Below are 11682 nucleotides of genomic sequence, written 5' to 3'. Positions count from 1 at the left end.
GCGTTTAAATTTTTTAATGCCATCGTAAATTTTATATTATGCAATTGTAAACGGCACATAACCGTAATATTCGCAGCACACCCGCCAAGTCCGTTTACACGAATAACCCGTAGCATAATCTCAGATTCACCGTCAAACGCATCAGCATTTCGTGTAACCGCCGTGCACAGTTAGTTGCGTTCACGCAAGGAGTCGGGCGCTCGACAAAGAGATTGGTATTTTAATTTTTTGTCAAAAAACAAGAAGAACAAACGCCCCGCATAAACGGACGACAGCAGAACAAATTTCACGGATTTCCGGTCGGTAAGGACGCGGAATTTCCCTCGTGATGGTTACAGTCAGTGTGGATTTTTAGTCGAAAGTCAAAATTCCATAGACGACGTGCACCGTCACAATGTAGGTATAAATACACCCATTTACGAGTCTTCATAATATTATTATTATTATTTTCGACGGCGAAATCGTGCGAACACTCTCCGGAAACGACATCGACAGAAAAATATCGGCCGATTCGGGCGAGCGTGCCCCCGTCGGCCGCGGATACACCTATATATCGTAATACATCCGAGCGCGTATACGTATTAATTAAAAAAACGGAGAGTGGTGCTCGACGGGCGACGGCGGCAGTGGTGGCGGCGGCCGGGCGGCGACGTCGTCGTCGTCGTCGAGGAGGATACGTCCTATCGTGCGGCGGCAGTTGCTACGGCGGCGCGGAGTGCTGGCCCGAGGATCGACGGCGGCGGCGGGGCCCACCCACGGCGGCACCGGCCCGGTGCCACACAAGTAGACGACACCGAGGACCACACACGCGACCGCGCGCGCGCCTTCGCCGTATCCAAAGACGACGTACGGTGCCGCGTGCGTGCAACAACCGTGGTACCCTACTCTTGTGCGTTCGGTCCGCACACCCGACCCATCGGCCGCCATCCCGACAACGGCTGACGAATAAAAACGTACTCACACACGCACACGTACGACGACTGACAACTGTTGTGTATAGTAGAGGATATCTCGTAATAATAATAATAATAATGCTCGTACGTACGTATGTGGTGGTGGTGGTGTATAATATTATTATATTATATATGTGTATAATATATCCGTGTCAACTCGACTAAACGACGACGACGCCAACTTAATCGTCTATTATTATTATTATTATGGTATGTTCAAACGTACATATAATAATAATTGTTCGTTGTGCGTATAGAATAGTTTATTATTATTATTTTTTTTTTATTTTTTTCCATTCCACGTAATATAATATTTTATTATAACGTAGGCACGAGACGTCGATCTCGCGCGTTCTATACGGTCTCTCGCTCTATGACGGGCAGCAATAACTGCGTCCGCCGCCGCCGCGTCGTATTAATAATAATATTATTATTTGTGGCGTAGGTACCCCGAGAGTAGCGACGGCCGTCATAAAAATTCGACCGTAACTCGGCGGACGTCTGAGGTACACGCGAATATTGCGTATCATAGGTGGGCACCGAAGCGCGCGAATAAATAACGACGGCGTGCGATTCGACGTGTGTGTGTGTGTGCGCTCCTCGCGCGTCATTAGTGGCCTATTATACGTTTATGCGCGTCCGGCGCCGGACCTCGCGGGCGTTTTAATCGAAGTCGCACAACACAATAATAATAATGATGATATTACACACACACACACGGACGTCGTCGCGTGACGCATCCTGCGAGAGACGGACGACGACGGATCGCACACGTCCGTATAGCGATTTAATTCATAATACCTATGTGTACGTAATAGACGCACGTGGACGTTATTTTAAATATTGAAAACATTACGTTTTGATTTTAGGACGTAAGTGCACAATATTATTTTCATGAATCGTATCATAATATTTTAATGTTCGCATATTATAATATGTACCTATATCTTTCTTGCGAGTGTACTCAAAATATAATATATAAATGTATAAATATATTTTATACGTACGGTTGATTTCGGGATTTTATTCGTAACAATACGATTTATGTTACGAGCAAAAGCCGAATGAAAAAATGGTTTTTAGTCGGGTAATTATTGTGTAAATAATACTATACATATAGGTAGGTAATCGTAAAATATAAACAAAATAAATTATAAACACTATGTATAATATAATATAATACCTGTGCTAGTGTCGAGTTATAACCGTCAGTTTTTAAAATATGTTCTAAAAAAATATATTTATTTAAAAAGAAATTTACATATGAATATAAATAATTGTATTATAATATTATGCAAATTACAGATTAAATGTCAGTTTATGTCTGAAAAATATATAACATATTTTAGAGTTCGATTGAGTTTCTGTGAATTATAATTTTGTGTGCTGCTATATTATTTTATCGCTAGTCGTAAATTTACAAATTTTTGGACGCATATACATTCTTGAAATATTTAGAACTATTTTACTAGAAATCCAAATTTTTGAATAATTTTTCTACAGACTTTTTGGCTTGTTTGGTTTATTAATCATAAGCCATTAATAACAAACCAGTATTTGATCATTCTAATTCAACATTAAAAACAATTAATTACTTGAAAATAGTTGAAAGGAATAACGAAGAACAGGTTATTTCTTTTACAATATAATTTCTTTTAATTAGGATTTACATTTTATAAAAGGCATTAAAACAGTAAGACGTGTATATATTTTCTATAAGCTACCTCACATGTTTATGTATTTCATATAAAAAAAAATAGAATTTTTAAATAAGTTATAATAGCTATTTTTATTATTACATAGCCTTTAGATAGTATCTTCAGCATCAGAAAGATAGTATTGATATTTAATAACTATTATTTTTATTTTTCATTTGTACAGACCATGACAAATGCATACCTCTACGTAAAAATATGTGTGAATGATAACTCTGTAACGCACGAGAGGAAATTTAACAATTGAATGCCTCTAACTGTATTGTTAATAGTTTAATCGACTTTCCAAATGTAACCCTCCACTACTCATATCACATTGGTATCTAATTGTTCATTTTTGAAATATTTAAGCTTCAATGTTAACGTTTTATCATTTTACTTTAATTACTTTATCAGATATGCAATATTTCGACCACAATATGTATACAATTTAATCATATAAATTGTATCGAACTCGTTAACACTTTATAGTTTGTACTATTATATATAGACATCCATAGGAAGGAGAATTATTTATGTAATTTTTTTAAATTGTGAATTTGTTATTTATGAATTAATATTTGGTAGATAAATTATTCTATTTAATTTTTTTTTTTTATTGCTTTTCTTAAAATGTTGGTGTTAATTATAAATAATTGAAAGACTTCAATTAAATTACGTAATATTTTTTCATGTAGGTACAATAATGTTTGTATAATAAAGAATTAAGAAATTATAATGAAATTTTGCTGTAAGTCTCACTATACTAATATAGTATATAATAGGTATAATATTAGAGCACCTGCGTACATTCAATAATACCATCATCATTCTAAAATCAATTCATCATAGTTTTCAAAATTATATATTTTAATACCCCGTAGCGTTCGGCCATACGTTCGGCACATGACATTATTCGGTATTGAAAAAAAATATAATAAAAAATAAAACGAAAAAAAAAATAACACAAGAGATCGTATACTCACAATTAGTTTCATTTATAACGATTCGGTCGGATAGAAGAAACTAGTCTTAACGCCGTTTATAAGTAAAATGATCGACCACCCACGTTTAAATATGTATGCGCGTATGGTATAAGGTTCAGGAGACATAAGGAAGTGAAATATGTCGAATACTTTCTCTCTATCTTCGTCTCTCTCTCTTTCACTACGTAATAATTAGTGTACAGTGGAAATCCATAGTCAGCAGTCAGCATCAATGTCGTCTATTGTCCAACATCCCCAGATACTGTTACATTTAGTATTTAGTATTTACATGTGCGCACGACAAATACACGCGGCATATAATATTATCATCACTCGGAAACATGGTTTTCTAATGGATGTGTATGAATATCGTGTTCGTATATGTATATAGTATATCAGTAACTATATATAAATACAATACATATATATGACCGTGGGGTATTTACATAATGTATATATGTAGAAACACTAGAAACTATAAAAATCCTATACATATAGGTGTAGTATTATAACGCACTAAATTATTATTTCTCTCTTCGTAGTAAACCAATAACAATAATTAACTGATTTGAACGTCCATTGTCTATTTATACGTATATCTTTTTTTTAATTTTTAAATTGATTACGTTTCATATTATTTTTAAAGCTTTTAGAATTGTCCATGATACATGTATAGTGTATACGCTATACTTAGCCACTTAGGTATACATTACATTTTCATTTTTAGATAGTATACCTATACAGTATACACACAGTCGCCGTGAGCGTTTATGAGTCTTCGAGAGCGAAGTAGACCAACATTTTGTGAGGTTCTTCTATAACCCTTAGATGTTACCCGCTTATCTTAACTTTAAATACCTACTCGTTACTTATTACTTATTAACTTTTATTCGTTTAATTTATCCAATTTTTATAAATTAAAATTTTCTGTTTAGGTATAAGAAACTTAAAATGTGTATTGCAATTTTAAAAAGTTAGATAATTAAAAAAAAGACGATAACAAAAAAAAATTATTATATAAATTATATATTATTTAAAAAAAAAATTTTTATGATCATTTAAATTATATAAGATAAATATTTCAAAAACATAAATTATTTTTGAAAAATGATTGTTCTTTTATTTTTTTTATGCGAATTTGGGTAAAATACTAGATATAGGTATAGGTAATACTAATATAAATAATTAAGTAGGTATATATGTGTGTGGATTAAAAAGTATAGTTAAAAATAGTAACAACTTCCAAAATTGTATAATAGTAATAGGTACAAATGTACAATATCTATACATATATGATGATATATGCTTATATTTACTGTATTATGTTTTAACGTTTCGTTAAAAATATATGGTATATATATTTTAAGAATTCTATAAGTGACTAAATTACCTAAACTATAATATGCATAAACCGTTTCATTTTAGTATTAATGTTGCTGTCACTGCACAAAAAAAACCATTCAAAAACATAAATGAGTTCTATAATAGACTTGATTTTAATATGTATACTGCACTTATTTATTACTTCATACCTAATTATGGCTATACGCTTATACATTTTATGACATTTATATAGTATAATACGACTATTAATTACCAAAACTTATTTCCTGACATATATGAATATTAATTATTATGTCATATGCTTTTAAACCGAAATAATATTTATTGAAATGATTAAATGGATAGAACTATATATATATATATATATAATATAATATATTAATATATGGTAGGTATACCTAATTCAATATTATAGTAAGTTATACATAAACCTAAATTCGACTTTATATTTTACAATTTCAGAACCAGAAGAAAAAACTTGTTTTAAAATTATTAAAATAATTGTTTACTGTTGAATTTTATTTTTCATAGTAGGTAATTTATGGTGTAAAAGTTTTTGATTTTTAATTCATTATTTTAACTTGGTTATTTGAATAATTTATCATAAATCAAAACAACATATATATAGGTTGTATGTTTATTGTTTAATAGTGTGCTATTAGTTCTATAGAGTTCTATTATAATATAGTCTATACTGACTATTATAGAAAATTAATAGATGATATAAAATATTTTAAGTTGTCAAAGAATAATGATGTGTAATATTGTTGTATTCTATAAATTATATTAACTGTAAGTATTTAAAATTTTGAAATTTTTGAAATAATCTTCTAAATGATACCAAGGATAAAAATTATTGTATCATACTTGTAATTTGTTTTCCTATAGATCTATATTTACGTAATACCATTGAATATCTATAGATAGTTGTTAATAAATTATTCAACAGTTTTAAATTGAATTGTACTCGTATGTATGCATAATAGATACTTTATTGTACGATTAGTATACCTACGTAATAAACAGACAATGGTACATACACTTAAACAAATTGCTATTTCATCGATACAGAACAATATTCCGGGTGACCTTTAAAGGAATCCTGGCCCGTCTATCTGTTTGTTATTATTATTATTTTTTAATTGATTAATCACCAATATATAACGGATCCATACTACATACCGTTTTCGAAAAGTATTAGTGTTGGGTGTGCATACTGCATACAATAACGGTCAAGTATTTTAATAACGATTTAAAATTGCAAATAAAGAGATGCGGTATTGAAAGAAAAAATAGTGGAAAAGAAGAATAAGAAAATAAACATGGATCGAACGTCAAAATTGTCTGGCTATTTGTACATAAAATACCATTGTGATAACTGATAGCATCGTTTTGTCCTCAAACTTTATTATGCTGTTTTCCATGCAGATGGCTCGAAACAATTGACATGTTTATTTATGCAAGCCATTCGATCGTCTTTTACGAAGAAATACCAACGGCCAAAGAATATATTACTATAAATGCTCGGTATTTGCCGGCGATTTCTAGAAAATGTATACAATCTGAAAGCTTAATTTGAGTTTATGTATATTATGCATATTATTTTTTACATTGATTCCGTGTACGTGTACAATGAAACCCAATATCTTTTCAAAAAACTATGTAAATAATTATTTCAACTAAGTCTTTTTTGCATGAAGTAATCGAAACTCAGTATTATATAAATTTAAAAACTCTTAAAACATACGTAATATTTATTTGTAACATTATTTCATATAAAACGAAGGTCCGCGTTGTATCTATACATCAATCTATAAATTTTAAAATATTCCATCAACACACGAAGCACCTCCCAAGTAGCAATACATTATTCAACAGATGTAATATTATTATAATATTATGATACGTGTGAATAATGTTTTATCAAGTATCGGCAGTCTTAGTGATTTACATTCCGACAACAATCATGACAATAATTAATTATTGACAGTAAAATAGGTAAAAATTAATTATGTTTGCACAGGATCAACCGACGAAACATTTAATACGTACCTATGTTACTATCAAAAGTTGAAATCGGGCAAATCTCAAAAATGTTTCAAACATGTATTGGTCACGAAAAAATTTTTATTTTCTCTTTGTTCTCAGTTAACCTATAGTTATGACTTATGAGTTATGACAAAGATTATTTGGGAAAAATAGTAACAGCTATACATTTGATATTTTTATAAGATAAATAACATCGTTATTTACAATTAATAAATAATAATATGTAATTTTGTTCAAATTTTAACTTCAATTGTTTATAGAAAGAAAAAACATTATGTTTATAAAATTTTTAGATATTTTGATTCCAAAACGAACTATTTATAAGGAATCTTGAATTGAATTTTCAAATCTTAGATATAAAAAAAAAATTTTATGAATTTTTAATTACACTATAATTTGCAGACTTTTGCGATTTTGGCGAATTTTGTTATAATAATTCCAACTTGAAATGCATAAGTAAAAAAAAAGGGGGGGCCTACGTAATTTTATATTTTTATATATAAATAAAAGATTAACTTTTATGGAATCTTGTATTAAATTTTTAAACGTTTTGAGTGTTTTGACTAAATAATTAATTAATTAATTTTTTTCTACTAAAAATTTAATTTTTAAAAAACCATAAATTTCAATGGTCTATAATTAACCCAAAAAGAATCAAAATAAATTGAAAATAAATTTCGTAATATATTTATTATACCATATGTGTAAAAAATATTAAGTAATGATAATTTAAACATTTAGAGACTATTTCAAGTATCTATAGGTACAATTTATTATTTTTGAATTACAACAAAATAACAAAATTTTTTTGAGGTAGAATAGTTATTTTACAAGTGAATATACAATTTAGATCCCATAAGTATCAACTACAACCAAAAAATAACTCTTAAGCCCTGGTTGTAGGAACCCAGGCTTAACGTTGAAAATCGAATCATTTTTACTACCCCAAAAGCTGGTGACAAATACATAGTAAAATCTATACAGTATACATTCATCTTTTAATTAGAACTTAAAATAATTAAAAACTTATTACTATCAAATAAACTGATAATAATTTATTCATTAATAATCTTCTTAATAACTTATGAATGTCATGATTTTTTAAGTAAGATAAACATTTGGATGCATAATTATTTTTTCCTGAGATCATTTTTTCTGTGTAATTAAATATGTAATGATGTCGATTTTTTTTGCATGTCCCGAGAATGTTTTAGAACGAAAGCTTTATTTTTATTTTCAAACTAAAACCTATTATTTTATGTGTCATATTATTATGTTTTAGTATCTACTTATTTTAAACTATAATATTGTTTTATTGTGTGTAATTTTTGTTTTTGGTTTTAAATTATTTCTGAATTAAAGAGCTTTTCCCGTAAAATATTAATACAAATAATAATAAAAGTTATAAAATTGTTCATAATATAGTAGGTAGATGCATTTAATAGTAAAAATATTTTTTTGATGTATTTATATTTTGTATAGTTTGATATAGATATTTTATTTATTTACATTGAAGTAATAATTATATTCATTTGTTGGTACGCGTATTAGAACCATAGTATTTTTAACCACAAAAAATATTTTAAAAATATATGTTGAATACTCAATGATTTCATTATTGTAGTATTTCGTCGTTAAGTATATATTTGCTACTAATTTATTTTTCCTTGCTTTTAAAAAATTTGATCTTGGCATCAATAACCATTAATAATAGTAATATAATTTTATTTTTATAGTTGTTCTTCATCACAATTTACAGTTTTGCTAAAATTATGGATTGATCACAAACTCCAACCAATAACAAGGTTTCAAATCCAAGCAAAATATGATGCTTTTCATCGGGACATTTCTGGTATTTACTCAATTTTGTCTTTTACTTAAAACATAATATATAACATTGTTAAAATGTATAAAATAAAATCAATGAACTTAATATTGTAATATGAATATTTCTGATAATTATAAAGTGTTTAATAAAAATTACGGAAAATGATTAAATTATTCAATTTAAAATTACTAATTAGAAAAATATAGAAAAGCAAGTATTTTTACAGATGATTTTTATTTACATGCATTTACAAATATTTCATTAAATCATTAGGATTTATTTGTCTAATTTATTCTAAGAATGTTGTCCTTAGCAAACTAAAAAGATATTATATACTTTTACTAAATTATTAATAATTAATATGTTCATTTAACAGCTTTAGATTTTTGTGTATCAGCCAGTAGCGGCTCGTGAGTTAATATTCTGGGGAGACTTAAAATTATTTAACATAAACTACGTATAACAACGAACAAGAAAAACCCTGTTATTGAAAATCTAATAATATTATAGTATTACATATTAGTTAATATTTTTAAGTTTAATTTGATTTTTTTGTTCGTAAGTTAAAGTATTAAAACCACTAGTTAATAATATGTCTATTATATTGTCTTTTTGCATTTTTAAAATAATTAGAAATATAACAAATATCAAATAGAAGATAGTATAAAACCCTGTAGTAAACGTGTTATAGTTATTAAATCATAAAAATGCATTAAATTATGACAGCGACTATAAGAACGGCGCGCGGTACGGCAATTATTGTCGTGAACCCAGTCTCAATAGAGTCTATAATACGCAGCTTATTCTCCCTGCCCCCTCCGGCCCTCCATCAAACCGGCCGTATCATTTTACATGTTATGATTGAGACTGTCGGGCGGCAGTTTCACTGTAACGGCGACCGTCACCGTCATCGATAAAACTAAAATAGCATTTCTATTAAAATAACTATTTAAAGGTTTTAGACTTGGTTGCTTTCAATTTATAATAATAAACAAAGAAAACGATATAAATTATATAATATTATATTTTCAATTCGAATAAAAATATTTTTATGCATTATTATTTTAATTAATTATTATTTACAAGTAACTGGGTTTTTTTAAGGGGGAGACTCAGTCTCAAAGTCTCCCCTGACGAGCCGCCCCTGGTATCAGCTATCAGCTAACTTGGGAACTAGAAAAATTATACTGTGCAGTGGTTATTACTGGTTTCCCGTTGCTTTCTGGACTAGAGCGATATGTTGATTTATCTTTCTCTATTTCTTTGGTAGTTTCTCTACTTATAGTCTAGATAGAGAGGGTTTCCCGCATGTTTGGTTAGAATCAATGACTACATGATATTGGCGTATTCCGCTTTACTATTTTATATAATTAGTACTTTATAAATATTTGAAATTCTAAAAAATGGTATGATCTTAATGTAAAATTTAAGCGTAGGTAGTTTTTTTTTACATTTATTATCTATATACAATCTAAAACAATCTATATTAACGTGTTTTGCATAATTTTCAACTTATATACCTAACCATGTCACTATATAGTACTTGACTCATGATGCACAACTTTTACATCTTTTCAAACAATATTATATTTTAACAACATACGTTTATTCAATTTTTCAAGCCAAAAATTCGATTTAACAATAAACCATGTCATATCGTAAATGCTATTTTATAAAGGAATTTTGTTCGTAGAAATCTGAGTGGATCTTTTGACATTAATCGCAAAGATTTGTTAACGAATTTATGATTGTTTAGAATCTCTATATTGTAGTAGGTAGGTATCGTATTCCTTTTATACATTTAGAAATACTGCAAATGCATGTATCAAATACATTTAATATTCATTATTCTTGTTCTTGTATATTAAGTGTAAGGATAAAAATTGTTGGTTGGACCATGATTGAATAATGGAATAAAAAATGTATATTTTTTTTTTGTGAATTAAGTACCTATAAACTTTATTATAGGTACCTCTATCTACATAATATACAATATACATAATACAGCACTACAACATATTTTATAACATTGAAATTACCATGAATAGAAATATTTAAATCACAAATTCATAACTCACAATTCACATCATACGTAGATTACACTTATAAGGAAAATGTAAAAGTTATAATAATTCTTGAATATTTTTAATTAGGTACTAAAAATATATGAAACAATTTCTTAGATAAATTTAACCCAAAGACTATATTTTCAAAATAATATACCTATGTCTATGTATATCATCTATTCTGTTTTTACACATCCCCAAACTAAAATAATCATATTATACAAATTTTCGATAAAATGTGCATAAGTTTTCAAGTTATTTAGAGAGCAATCAAAAAAATCATAGAAGATTAAATAAATTGATTGAGGAAAAAATCATTATTTTTCGTTAAATTTTGTCAAAACTTTAACCTTAAATGCTTGACATAAAAGTGTGATTATATGAATTTAAAGTATTCTTAATCTGACTGCTATATTGCATTCAAAATGAATCAAGGGCCAAGGAATATTAAGGTAGAGTTTTTACGTTTTTATATTTATATATATATATATATATATTCGTTTTGTGTCTTTCTTCGCGTTTGGGATCAGAAGATTTAGTTTATTTTCAACATTGAAGTCAAAAATTCATCTAAAATGTTCAATTTTTTCTACTTAATTGGTACTTTAGCCTTTGGGTGGGTGGGGGGGGGGGGGGGGGGTGAATACAGAAAAAAATGAAAAAAATAATGGGTAAACAGAAATATTTACTCAATACCAGTTTTTGACAAAATTTATTTTATTTTTATAACTAAAAATATACAAAATCGATTTTGTAGAAAAC

This window comes from Aphis gossypii, chromosome 2 (genome assembly GCF_020184175.1).
Source record: "Aphis gossypii isolate Hap1 chromosome 2, ASM2018417v2, whole genome shotgun sequence".
NCBI classification, from domain to species: domain Eukaryota; kingdom Metazoa; phylum Arthropoda; class Insecta; order Hemiptera; family Aphididae; genus Aphis; species Aphis gossypii.
The sequence above is the reverse complement of the archived record's forward strand: the minus strand, read 5'-3'. Positions refer to the sequence as shown.